The sequence below is a fragment of the Moschus berezovskii genome, chromosome 11 (genome assembly GCF_049115385.1).
Source record: "Moschus berezovskii isolate FMDL1 chromosome 11, NW_MosBer_1.0, whole genome shotgun sequence".
Taxonomy (NCBI): domain Eukaryota; kingdom Metazoa; phylum Chordata; class Mammalia; order Artiodactyla; family Moschidae; genus Moschus; species Moschus berezovskii.
In genome coordinates this window covers 64,972,094-64,985,543 of record NC_142470.1, presented here as the reverse complement: position 1 = coordinate 64,985,543, position 13,450 = coordinate 64,972,094, and positions in this window count along the sequence as shown.

Sequence of the window (13,450 nt, the reverse complement as noted above, 5' to 3'; positions counted from 1 at the left end):
GAAAACACATTGAAAATATTTATCTTTTCTCAGAGTACAGGCAGAGCAATATAGAATACTAGCTTGTAAAAATGCTCTTTGAAAAGCAGAAGAAAAAAATCATAAAACATAGGAAATGAAAAAGGAATCCTCCCAAACCATGCTGCCAGTTGCCATCCGGGAGATTTTCTCATTCCATTTGGAAAGCTTTGTTACAAGCTCAGTTGATAATATACTGAAGAAAACACACATGCCTCAGAGATTGCTAGGCCTTTCTTGGGCTTGAGAGGGACCTCCCACCCCTGCCTTGGCATGTTGGAAGGAATGCCTGGCTTGGTCCTCGCTGTGGCTTTCCTGAATCCCTCTGTCCAAACCTACATCTCCCTGGTCTTCACCTCTTTCATTCTCTCTGAGCCCAGAACGCAGATCTCAGGAGAGTTGATTAAAACATGGACTGAGATTCTGAAGACAGCTTCCCCGGAGCCTAGACTGAGTTGCTAACTTCTGGAAATCTGAGCCTTGCGGGAGAATGGAAGTGGCCTGATTACACAAGGTTCTTCACAGAACTCAGGCCATTCAGACTTCTGAACATCTCCAGTTCCCTCTAGCTCAGAGGTTCCAAGCTGGGGATGGTTTTGCTCTGCCTCCCTGAACAACTGGCAATGTCTAGAAACATGATTACATTACGGGTTGTCATAAGTGGTAAGGGATGGAAGGGTGCATCCTGTGGGTAGAGAATAAGGCTGCTACTAAACATACCATGCACAGGACTACCCCCCACAAGAAGGAATTATAGGGTCAAAAATATTAATAGTGCCTTGGCCGAGCAATTCTTCCCTAGATACTTCCTTTTGTACCATCACCTCATATTCACCACAAATAGAATAAATTTCATCTTCATTTTTCCCCAGACTTATCTCATCTTCTGATATCTTAATTTATGTCAATGTTACTACCATTTTTCTTAGTCACTCAACTAGAAATCACAGGCATTTTTTTTTTTTACTCTTTCCTCTCCTTTACACTCTGATACACACATATACACACACATACAGAGTCCACATCTAATTAGTTACTAAGTCATTTCGAATACTTTTCACTTATTTCAATCTGTCAAATAATTTTTCTATCAAATTTTTCTATCAAATTTTCATAGACTCCAGATTCTCTTCTGATCTCTTCTGGTCTTTCTCCATTTCAACCTGCATTAATCAGTATAAGTTAACTGCTATAACAAACAACCCCAAACTCTTAACACAGGAGATTTTTATTTCTTACCCACATAAAGTCCAATAGGTATTAAGAGAGAGGGACTCTGACCCACATATTCAGGGACTCAGGCTCCTTGCAACTTGTAGCCCCACCAGTCCCCAGAATTTTGAAGTTTTCAGTCATATCTTTAGCTCCTGGCTAAAAGATGGAAAAGTGAAGGGGCCATGTTATAGACTAGGTCTGAGAGTGGAACCTGTCTCTTCCATGGGAGGGGGTTCAAGATGGAAGGAACACATGTATATCTGTGGTCAATTCATACTGCTGCTGCTAAGTCGCTTCAGTCGTGTCCAACTCTGTGTGAACCCATAGACGGTAGCCCACCAGGCTCCCCTGTCCCTGGGATTCTCCAGGCAAGAATACAGGAGTGGGTTGCCATTTCCTTCTCCAAAGCGTGAAAGTAAAAAGTGAAAGTGAAGTCTCTCAGTCGCGTCCAACTCTTAGCAACCCCATGGACTGCAGCCCACCAGGCTCCTCCATCCATGGGATTTTCCAGGCAAGAGTACTGGAGTGGGGTGCCATTGCCGTCTCTGAGTTCATACTGATGTATGGCAAAAACCATCACAATACTGTAAAGTAATTATCCTCCAACTAAAATGAAGAAAGCTGAGTGCCAAAGAATCGATGCTTTTGAACTGTGGTGTTGAAGAAGACTCTTGAGAGTCCCTTGGACTGCAAGGAGATCCAACAGGTCCATCCTAAAGGGGATCAGTCCTGGTTGTTCACTGGAAGGACTGAAGCTAAAGCTGAAACTCCAATACTTTGGCCACCTCATGCGACAAGTTGATTCACTGGAAAAGACCCTGATGCTGGGAAAGGTTGGGGGCAGGAGGAGAAGAGGACGACAGAGGATTATTAGATGGCTGAATGGCATCACCGACTCAATGGACATGAGGTTGAGTGAACTCTGGGAGTTGGTGATGGATAGGGACGCCTGGTGTGCTACGATTCATGGGGTAGCAAAGATTCAGACACAACTGAGCGACTGAACTGAACTGAATAAATTTTAAAAACTCTAAATTGGGCAGGACTCTGCCACATGACCTCTCTTTGCCACAAGAGAGACTGGGAAATGTAATCTAATTTCATGTTCAGAAAGAAAAGCAAAATGATCTTGTGAATTCATGATAGTCTGTGCCATATATCTTTCCTGTGCACTCTAGTCTATTCTTTCTCAGATACCATTTGGTAACAACTTACCACATTTCCATTCTGTTCAGAAAATTTTTGAATAAATTCTCAATTATTTACTTAATAAAGACCATTATTTACTTAATAAAGACCTCAGTTTTATCACTAATTAAAAAGTCACCATCTGTTATTCCCACCACACCTGGCCCCACACCCAAGGAAGCCAGTCATTGCAGGCACCTCCATCCCCTGCATATTGCCTCCCCCACCACCTCTGCATCTTTGCCCCAGCTTTTCTCTATTCTCGAATCCTCTTCCTCCCACACCACCTCTGCGCCTTTACCCCAGCTTTTCTCTACTCTGGAATCCTCTTATCCACTTCTGTGAACAGCCAAGCCTACAAATCCCACCCTTAACTCTCCAGCCTACACCAACGTCTCATTCTCTGCACCTCAATAAGGAACAGCACTCTGGAACTCCATGCTGGCCACATCTCAGCAATGGTGCTAAGCATGGATATACTGCATTTCATCTGTGTGACCTCGTGCACTGTTTCCAACAACCCAAAGATAACTACTGTTCTTATTTTTTCTCCTTTAAAGAAAAGAAAATTGAGGCTCAGCGAGGTAAAGAAACTTGCCACCATCACACATCTGGCAAGTGGTAGAACTCCAACCTCCCGAAAGGCCCACACTTCCCTGAAACAAACACCCCCACTGTCTTCTCCTGAACTCCCTATTACTGATGTCTCCTCATGGGTTCTGAAAGAGGAAGGCAAATCTAATACAAATAAGGCAGTATTAGAAAGATGTCCTTTTATGCTACAGTTGTATGAAGGGAATAAATCAGCTGCCTCCCTCTAGCTGAGCCTGAGCAGAAGCAGCAGGCAGAGTGAGCCAGGTTCCATGGTTTGCATGGCATTCCAAACTTGGAGTCAGCAGGTCCTAGCAGGGATGCTGGCAGACGGTACCGAGCGTGTTCTTGCCAGATTATTTGGGCCAGGGACCTGGTGGGCCAAGCCATCAGGGATGCAGCCATGGTGGAAAGGTCAGACAAGGGAAAGAGGAGCTGTGTGCTCCTGAAAGGTGCATTCATGTATAAGAATGGCTGCTGTGTGGGTGGAGCTGTGTGCCCAGTGTGGCCCCATGGAGAGGGAGGAGGGAGCTGGCCTCCTGGAAGAAGCCCGCATGGGACCTATGCAAAACGCCCTTGCCATGCCGACGGCTGGTCCAGCCATGTGGAGGAAAATTTCTTTCCTTAGTGGAGTCACCTTGGGCAAGTTACCCACCTCCCAGTTCCTCTGTTCCCTTGGATGTAAAGAGGTAGTAACTCATGACTTACTTCCTCAGGTGACTGCGAGGATTACATGAGTTAGTACATGCAGTGTGCTCAGAGCCTAAGCTAATATTATTGTTTCTATATCTTGTAAAACGATGAAGATACTCCATATCTAACTGGAACACAAAGTTTTAGCTTTGCCATCACAGATCACAGACCCAGAGACTAGATCAGACCCTTCTTTACTATAAAACCTCGTGTCCCTTGGTTGCTTGAACACCCTATTGCCCATGCCTGCCTTACCTACAGGGCAGGTAAGGGGTGAGACTGAGGGGGAGACTGTTCGTGCAGGGGAGTGAGGAGCTCTTACCTCACAGTACCTTCTACACCTACCCACCAAGGCACCTAAAATACAACCGCTGACAAGATTCTTTTTGTTTCAGAAATAGTTCTGAACCCTGCGGACATCAGAGATTTCCTGAGAATCTGATCATAGTATGGACCTACCCACACCCATGCACACAAATTCATATAGACACACAGACAAATTCCCTTGTAATTCAGCATATAGTTTCAGGACATTCAGAGGCTCTAAAGCCTAGCCCAGTTTAAGCAAACTCTGGCTTAAGGATATTAGCTGTATAACCGTGGAACTAAATTTGGGTTTTTTCCTTATTAGCAGTTTTGTGTTGAGGCAAGAAGTAGGTGTTAAATTTTGCAGATTATCACATAATGATGAGAACCATAAGTTGAGTCTAGCTCTCAGTTGAGCCCCATCCATCTCCCGGAAGGAACAGGGGCCCACACCTCTCCTATCTGTGCTCCCAAAACTTTGTCACCAACAACTTCAGTAGGCCCTTGCTGGTGTATTATGCTCACCGTCAGCATCCCTAAGAGTCACCTGGGAACCACGGAAATCTGCTGATGTGTCTACCTGTGCCATGAAGGCTCTTCCTCCTCTCCTGTCAGTAAGGAGATAAGGCAAGTTTTGCTAGGACACTACTATGTCCCCGCCCCTCCCAACCTCCCTCAATTCCAGGGCACTTCATCTTTCAAGGTCATTACCATGAACTACCATATTCACGCAAATCTAGACAGCAAGCAGAGACATTATTTAGCCAACAAAGGTTCATCTAGTTAAAGCTATGGTTTTTCCAGTAGTCATGTATGGATGTGAATGTTGGACTATAACGAAAAATGAATGGCAAAGAATTGATGCTTTTGAACTGTGGTATTGGAGACAACTCTGGAGAGTCCCTTGGACTGCAAGGAAGTCAAACCAGTAATCCTAATGAAAATCAGTTCTGAATATTCATTGGAAGGACTGATGCTGAAGCTGAAACTCCAATACTCTGGCCACCTGATGTGAAGAACTGACTCATTGGAAAAGACCCTGATGCTGGGGAAGATTGAAGGCAGGAGGAAAAGGGGACAATAGGGGATGAGATCGCTGGATGGCATCATGGACTCAATGGATATGAGTTTCAGCAAGCTCTGGAAGTTGGTTATGGACAAGGAAGCCTAGCGTGTTGCAGTCCATGGGGTTGCAAAGAGTTGGACACGACTGAGGAACTGAACCACATTCTTGCAGCCTTTTAAATTCTGTATTCCTAGAGTGGCCAGGAGATTAAGGACAAATCTTTAAATGAATTCCAGAATGAAAACCATTCAATTCTGTTCACTGTGCTTTCTTGTCACCTGCAGAATCCAGAGAAATCAAGCAGGCTCTCCTGGCAACTTGTATTTCGATCCCTAAGTAATCTGTGACATGGGTCTGGAAACAGAATGAGCATTTCAGACCCTGAAGCTTGCCCTAGTCCTTCCCTTTGAAAAGGAACACAATGCAGATAGTCCAAAGAACTAGCAAAGTTTGTGCTAGAGTCTAAAAATCCATTTCCTCTGTAACTCCGAGCCCATGGAAGGAAGGTTCTCCCCACTGGGATCTCAGCCCTGAGCACAGAGGATGAAGTAGAAAAGTTGCTGCTTCCAGAGCACTGCTCAGGGAAGCCTGCAGGCAAGATGGGAGAGAGGGAAAGGACCATGGTGGGAATGGAAAGGAGTTTTTACTTTTTATATGGAACCATGATATTGCTGCCTTCCCAGGTGGCACTAGTGGTAAAGAGCCTGCCTGCCAATGCAGGATACATAAGAGATGCTGGTTTGATCCCTGGGGTTGGGAAGGTCCCCTGGAGGAGGGCATGGCAACCCATTCAAGTATGCTTGCCTGGAGAATCCCATGGACAGAGAAACCTGGAAGGCTACTGTACATGGGGCCTCAAAGAATCAGACACGACAGAAGCAATTTAGCACATGCTATTGCCATTATCACTATTCAGGTTTCTTTGCAGGAAGAAGAAGGTGACAAAGGGAACCAGGTACAGACTATGGGGTATCTGAGGCCTTTCTAAACATAGTTGTGATTTTAAAGAATTGGCTGAAGTCAATGTAGCAATTGTGTCAGATGGATTCTGAGAGTTTTCGGTGGGTATGCCCATGTCCACACAGATGTGTTTGGGAACACGCATCTGGCATTGCACAAGCCTTTGTATATCTGTGCGTGCATCTGTGTTTACACTCATGGGTTTTATAAGGGATTGATGTCAGGAGTCTCCTTGTGTAGGTATACGTTTAACTAACAGTGAGAAAAGAAAATTATGTTGTACAAACCCATAGTGGTGTTTTACAAAGCAAGTGTTAATCCTGCCTTTTCTATTCCACGCCTTTAAATTCACCTGGAAAAATACTGGCATCTCCATTCAGTGATGGAGAGGGTGCTGCTTTTGAATGGAAATCTGAACGCTACTTCAACCTGAGAGTATAAACCAAAAGTCAAAGAACTATAGCCCCTGCATCAAATCCAGCCCGTTGGTTTTTCCCTACAACAGCAGAGCTGTACAGTTGCAGCGCAGACCGCACAGATCAGTAAATCTGGCCCTTCACTGTAAAGCTCGCTCGCTCCTACCACTGGCCTTGCTTTTTTAGAATATTCCACCACCATAGCCACTAGTCATTTCACCAAGGCCAAAACTAACAATGGAGCAGACTCCTGCATGCTCAGCTTTAACTCTAAATTCAAATTCAACAGCAGAACTTTTCTGGGAAGCTACTGGGATGTCTTTCTTCTGTGGCTCATATTTTGGGTGGAAGAACTATAAATCCCTCCCATAACCAAGGGAAATGCTGAAGGCAGGACACTGACTTTCAGAGCAGACAGAAGTTAGCTCACCAGAAAACTCTGGATCAGTTTCTTATAATCTCTAGGCCTTTATATCTCATCCATATTTGCCCAACTTTTAGTCACTACCATTTAAATCTTGGAGAAGATAAGGGAAGCATCATCTGTAATGGTGTGCTTCCTCTGAATCAGTTAAACAATCCTCCTTTCTCTCTCCTTCTTGGGGACATAGCTGAGCCCCACTTAGACTCCTGGAGTCTCATAAAGTAACCCTGAGGGAAATGCCAAATTCTATGAAGAAATGTAATTTAAATTCACAGATCACTACAACTGTGACACGTTTGACCATTTTTGTTTAAAATGTTGACAAACCTCTCCAATCATCCAATTCTTCTGAGGTAAGCAAATTCAGAGGGATGAATACAAGCATATTTGGACTTTAATACTACTGATTAAGTAGAATCAGAGATAGAATCTTTGAGAACAAGTGAGCAAATATATGTTGATAGAGAGTGCATCCTCTATTCATTGGAAACCCAGCCTTTTCTTCTGAATGGAGCAAGATTCAAAAAATCATGTTTTGTTGGTCACTTAGCTGAGAACCTGAGTTATATCTGAGAACTATTTGGCTTCTTCATGCTAAAATATCGCCTATGATTAGCTTTTCTGCCATCAGAAAACTGAAGTCCATAAACTGTGTAAGCCTTGACCTTCTCACCCTAGAGATGCTGAAAACCAAATCAAGGCTTGGCAATATCTTCCCCACTGGGTCCTGTTCCCAAGTTGTAATCAATATGCAACTCGATCTCCTTTAACTCTGACATTAAGAAATAATGACCCCAATGTCACGCTATGTGCCAGGTTTCCTGGAGGATGGAGGGAAGAGATTTGGGGACTTGAGCTGGAGGTGACCTCAGCCTCTGGCTCACCACCTTGATTCCTCCCAGTCCTTTACAGAGCTGCAGCCTGGGCACGTCCATCTGACTCTGCACACGCTGCCTTTCCTAAAGAACCATTTATTATGACACACAACACGAATAAAGGTTGGAACCATCAGCTGTACTCTGATTTGCTATAACTATCACTTGTAATGCTTGCTTCTCATTTATACACCAGATGAAATTCTCCAGCATGGCACCAGTAGCATCAGGTCCACTTCCAAAAGGGAAGGATTTGCTTTCAGCTGCCTCCCTGCTTGGCTCTAATAGGAAGCTGCCTGGAAGCAGGGACTCCAGACCCCATCCTGAAGCTGTGCTGGAAAGTAGATGGTGAGCATGGGGGTTTCCCCTCAAGGGGCACTGTGTGCTCTTGCTCAGAGCCTGGCAATGACTGGGGAGCAGCAGACACCCTCCATTGCCAATGTCCTCAAAACAACTGACAGGCCGAGATAAATAAGGCCATGTACTTCCCTGTTTTATACCACACTGGTGGGAAGGAGGGAAACCTCATTGTCTCTAAGAAGACACATAAAGGGTGAGGGGAGATGGCTGCATCGCAGGCACACTGATCCTTCAAGGTAAAATTAAGGAAACGGAGGCCAGATGGAAATAGGATGAGGCAAGCACTTTGTCAGAGAAAAGGTTTCCCACAGCATGAACCTGTATTTAGGATAGGGTAATATACTTACTTTCACATCCCTTCTATTAACGAGCAGTGTATGAGACCCAAAGCAATTCTTCTTTCTGAGTCCACATCTATAAATTGTAAGGCTTATGACCTGACTCCTCAGGCCCTCGCCTCATCTGAATCTCTAATTCTGAACTTGATCAGCATGTCTTTGGGGATAGCAAAGTATGTAGCACTCTCCCATGCTCTGGACAAGCTCTTTCTGTCCTGTGGCTAAAAAGAGAACACATTTGCTTTGGGATTGAGGCAGGAGGAAAATGAGCCCCTGCTGGGTGAGCAATTAGGGATCTTTCCCTGTGGACAGAAACTCTAAAATATCAATAACAGGACAGTCGAGTGAGAGGGAGGGAGAGAGAGAGAGAGAGAGAAGCCTGGCCCCTGCCCAGATAAAAGATAATAGAGCTTCCTCACTGGTGGCTCAGTGGTAAAGAATCTGCCTGACAATGCAGGAGATTCAGGTTCGATCCCAGAGTTGGGAAGATCCTCTGGAGAAGGAAATGGCAACTCACCCCAGTATTCTTGCCTGGGAAATCCTGTGGAAAGAAGAGCCTGGTGGTCCACGGGGTTGCAAAGAGTCAGACACAACTTAGTGACTAAACAGCAACAACCTTTCAAAGAGAAGGGCTTCCCCAGTGGCTCAGTGGTAAAGAGTCCACCTGCAATGTAGAAGATGTAGGTGGCTCGCATTTCATCCCTGGGTTGGGAGGATTCCCTGGAGAAAGAAATGGCAACCCACTCCAAAATTCTTGCCTGAGAAATCCCATGGACAGCCCTGGTGGGCTGCAGTCCATAGGGTTGCAAAGAGTCAGACATGACTAAGCGACAGAGCACACATGCACGCAGTCACCTTAAAAAGAGGCAAGATCTCTAATCCAGCTGCATTAGCCCCTCCACAAGCTGGTTTCCCAGAAGGTACTGCATCTGCTAAGGCTCAGTTTACTTGAGTCAGAATTTGATTTCTGCATCTATCTAGGTATCCTGATACTAGTACCTGATACTAGGAATTCTGTGATTCATGGTCACAGAATAATGAGGCCGAGGAATCATCAAAAGAGCGGACACGTGACAGCCTCTGGCCAGAGCAGGGTTAGTTGTCTGGGGTTGGAAAGAGCAAAGGTGGCTCCATCCAGACCAGAAGGTGGTCAGTCACACACTCTGGTTAAGCTGTGCTTGGTCAGGCCTGGTTTTGAGACAAGAGACCCCTAACTCTGCCACTCTTTGTGAGCCTCGGAAATCACTGGCTGCCCCTGCTCTCCCATTTCTCTCTCTGTCCAATGACAGGCAGAAAATTCTGCCCTACAAATTCCTTCTCTGAGGATATCAATTCAGATATTCTTCGGACTGCCCTGTGAGGGTGGTCTCATCCTTACACAGACTATTTCTTCCTGAGTTACAGCAAAACTTTCCCAGTTAGTATTTCCTCTCAAGCTTAAGAACGGCCATGTGCTTTCACAAACGTGGCCCCAAAGAAAGCATTACCCAAGGCCTTTTGTGGGCAGTTTCTCTCTCACACATTTGGAGCATAATCAGCTTTGGGTTTTAATCCAAAACATGTATATGTCCCTATGTGCAAGAGGCGACAAAGGAGGAGGATACAGTGAAATGGAGGAGGAAGGGACAAAAATGTAAGATGATGTGACTGCAGTAAATGGAAATAGAGAAAGGGCCAGCTGGAGATGAAGCAACTAAAACACAAGTGGGATTAAACCCAAGACAACGGTAGAAGAACTCACTCAAAAAAGCAGTGTGGTTTCTCCTGGAGAAACCACCAGTATGATGTGATAATTTCTAAGAACTGGAGACAACTGCTGCCATGAAAGGTGATATTTGTTTGAACATAATCATATTTATAGCCTTCTGGTCATCTGCCAAATGTTCTCCCAATTATATTTCAGTCCTGATTTCTTTGACATGCCCTGTCTCCTACAAGCCTGGTGGAGCTTTCCACGATCATGTCATTTTATTTGGAATTATACTGTTTGGACATTCTTCCTCTTGCCCATGCTTTCCATGGAATGGCCATTGGAGGAGCTGTCAGGAATAAAGGCTGATGCTATCCAGGCTCACTGCGCTGTTGATGACCTCCACATGATGTCTATAACACGTGTCCTTAACGTGCTGGCTTGAGGGCTTCACTATAGTTCCAATGCATGTTTCTACTTAATGAAGAGAGCCAAGTGCTTCTGGAGATGAAAGGAACTCAGGAGATGAAAAATACAAACTTAGCACTTTAAGAAAAAAAAAATAATTCCATTCCAAAGCAGGAGACGTCAAAGGAAGGACATAGGGCAATATGATAGATGGGGCTTACTATAGCCGGCTTCAGGCCAGAAGTGACAGTGACTTGGATCGCTCTAGCAAAGGCAAAGTCCAGATTTGAGGGTCAAATTTCCTAATCAAAATGAAGCTTCAACCCAGGTATGGGATGTGAGGAAATGTGTTCAGTGGAAGTACAATCTGTCACATCCAGCATTCGAGGCAGGAAAGCATCTGGGCTCACAGTGGTCCACAAGCTGAGAAGATAAAAGTGGAGGTGAGAGTGCCCCAAGGCCTGATGTCCTGAGATGTATCTTCCACTGAGCCCTGCATCACTGAGTAACCCGAGTGCTCAGCAGGCTGCTAGGAAGGCATCTTTAAACAGAAACACACATGACAAGATTATGTGTTGATTCAGTTCAGTTCAGTCACTCAGTCGTGTCCAACTCTTTGCAACCCCATGGACTACAGCACACTAGGCTTCCCTGTCCATCACCAACTCCCGGGGATTACTCAAACTCATGTCCATTGAGTTGGTGATGCCATCCAACCATCTCATCCTCTGTTGTTCCCTTCTCCTCCCGCCTTCAATCTTTCCCACCATCAGGGTCTTTTCAAATAACAAAAATGTTAGGGCCAGAGGCTCAAAGGAACCTAACCCCAAATTTCCACTAGGAGCAATGGTTCTGTATTTGCTAATTCAGTATTTTGGTGACTTTATAGAATGCAGTTACTCCAAATAATGAGACTCATGTGATGCTGGTGGCAGAAGAGGGGACTAGCACAGAGGAGCTTCCATGACTGAATAGGTAAGAACAGAAGACAGAGTTGGAATGTAGGGGACCCAGCCAAGAAGAGCTGGGAAGCCTCCAGGAAACATGGGACTAAATATGTGGCTTGTTCAGGAAGGTCCCCAACCCTGCATGCCAGAGGGGAAACAGCTTCTCCCAGAACCCCATGCAAATTGCTGCTACCTTAGAAGAATATGGTGATCATTAATTAATAAGTACATTGAAAATCTAAGCAGATAGACCCACAGTTAAGGGACTGCAGGGATCTAGGGAGGCTATCTCAAGAGGCTGCCTCTTTGCAGTCCAGTTTATGACTCTTCAGGGAAGGCTAAGCTACAGACTTCTTATTTTCCTTCTGGGACTAAAAAGAGAACCGTAGTTTCCTGCCCTATTAAGCCACTGCCTTTCATGATCATTAAAATACCTTTAAATACTTCATTTCTCCCCCTTAAAGTGTTCCAGGCATGAGAGAAGCTATCCTTCCACATAACCTTGCTCCAAAATAACAAACACATTTGAATTAGGCTTCTCTCTTCTTCCTTTTTGGGTGTTCAGAAATAGCCACTTACAAACACATGAAGGCATTTGCCTCAGTGGTAAATATGTCTTCTGTGTCGATTTCAGCAGGCGACCCTCTGCAAACGTGCACATGTGTGCTCATTTCCTGCCCTCCAAAATTATTTTTTTTTTTGGTTGTGGACATATGGTGAGCAATAGTTGGAATAGTTATTCAGGGCGCAGGCTCTCCTCTGGGATCCGTGGGACAAACCTTGCTCCTTCTGTCAAGTCAGAATCAGCAAGAATGTAGTGAGCACTGCAGTGGGCAAGGGGTTTTAATGATGTGGGTGTGCTTACCACTAAACTCAGAATAAAATCATTATCAGTCCTCTACAGCATGTTAATGGTCAAACGGATGATAAATTATGAAGCAGCTCACAGTTTTTAAGAACTTAACTATGATCCAGGTACTGTTCTATGTAACTTACCGGAAAGTATGAAAGTGTTAGTCACTCAGTCATGTCTGATTCTTTGCAACGCCATGGACTGTAGCCTGCCAGGCTCCTCTGTCCATGGAATTCTCCAAGCTAGACTACTGGAATGGGTAGCCATTCCCTTCTCCAGATGATATTCCCAACCCAGGGAATGAAACTGGGTCTCCCACATTGGAGGCATATTCTTTACTGTCTGAGCAACCAAGGAAGCCCCAACTTATAGGTTTTAAGCAATGTAATTCTTATACAACCCCAGGAAGGAATTAATGTTATTATCATTTTATAGATAAGGAAAGTAGAGCAGAGAGATTTAGTCTAGGCAGGTAATGGGTCTAAATCTAGAATTCAAAGTACGGGTTGGATTGTGATTCAGACAATGTGCTTGAAATATGAACTTGAGTTTGAGTTTCATTCTCTGTGTACTCTCCTTCTTCTACGATACTCCAACCTCACCTGAGAAGGAAGCCAAGCCCTTGGTGTCCCCTTGGCTCTGAAAGATTTGTGCAGCAGGATGGAGCTGAAGATTCTGAAGTTCCCCTCTTGCTGTCATCCATGAAAGCCTTAATTTATAGATGAGAGGTGACAGTCAACTCCTGGGGCCCAGAAGAAAGAAGTTCTGAGGGAGCTAGAGAGAGGGCAAAAGGCTCCAAGACTGGGACAAGGAGGATGCTAGCCAGTCTCGGGAAGGCAGGGACCCATGCCCCACTCTTGGTAATGTGAGACCTCAGAGAAGAACACCTGTGTGGTCTCCCCAGGAAGGCTGGACCCTGGGCAGTGGGATCCCCAGACTAGGTCCTGCAGGCTCTGGAAAGCCTGAGAGTGACAGCGTCACCCACCTTCTAGGAGGATGTGGGTCTTAAGGGAGAATGGATCCGAAATAGATGGCCGACTGAAAACCAGAGAGCCCTCCTCCATTCTCCAGCCACAGGGCAACTTATAACTCCCCAGGAAAG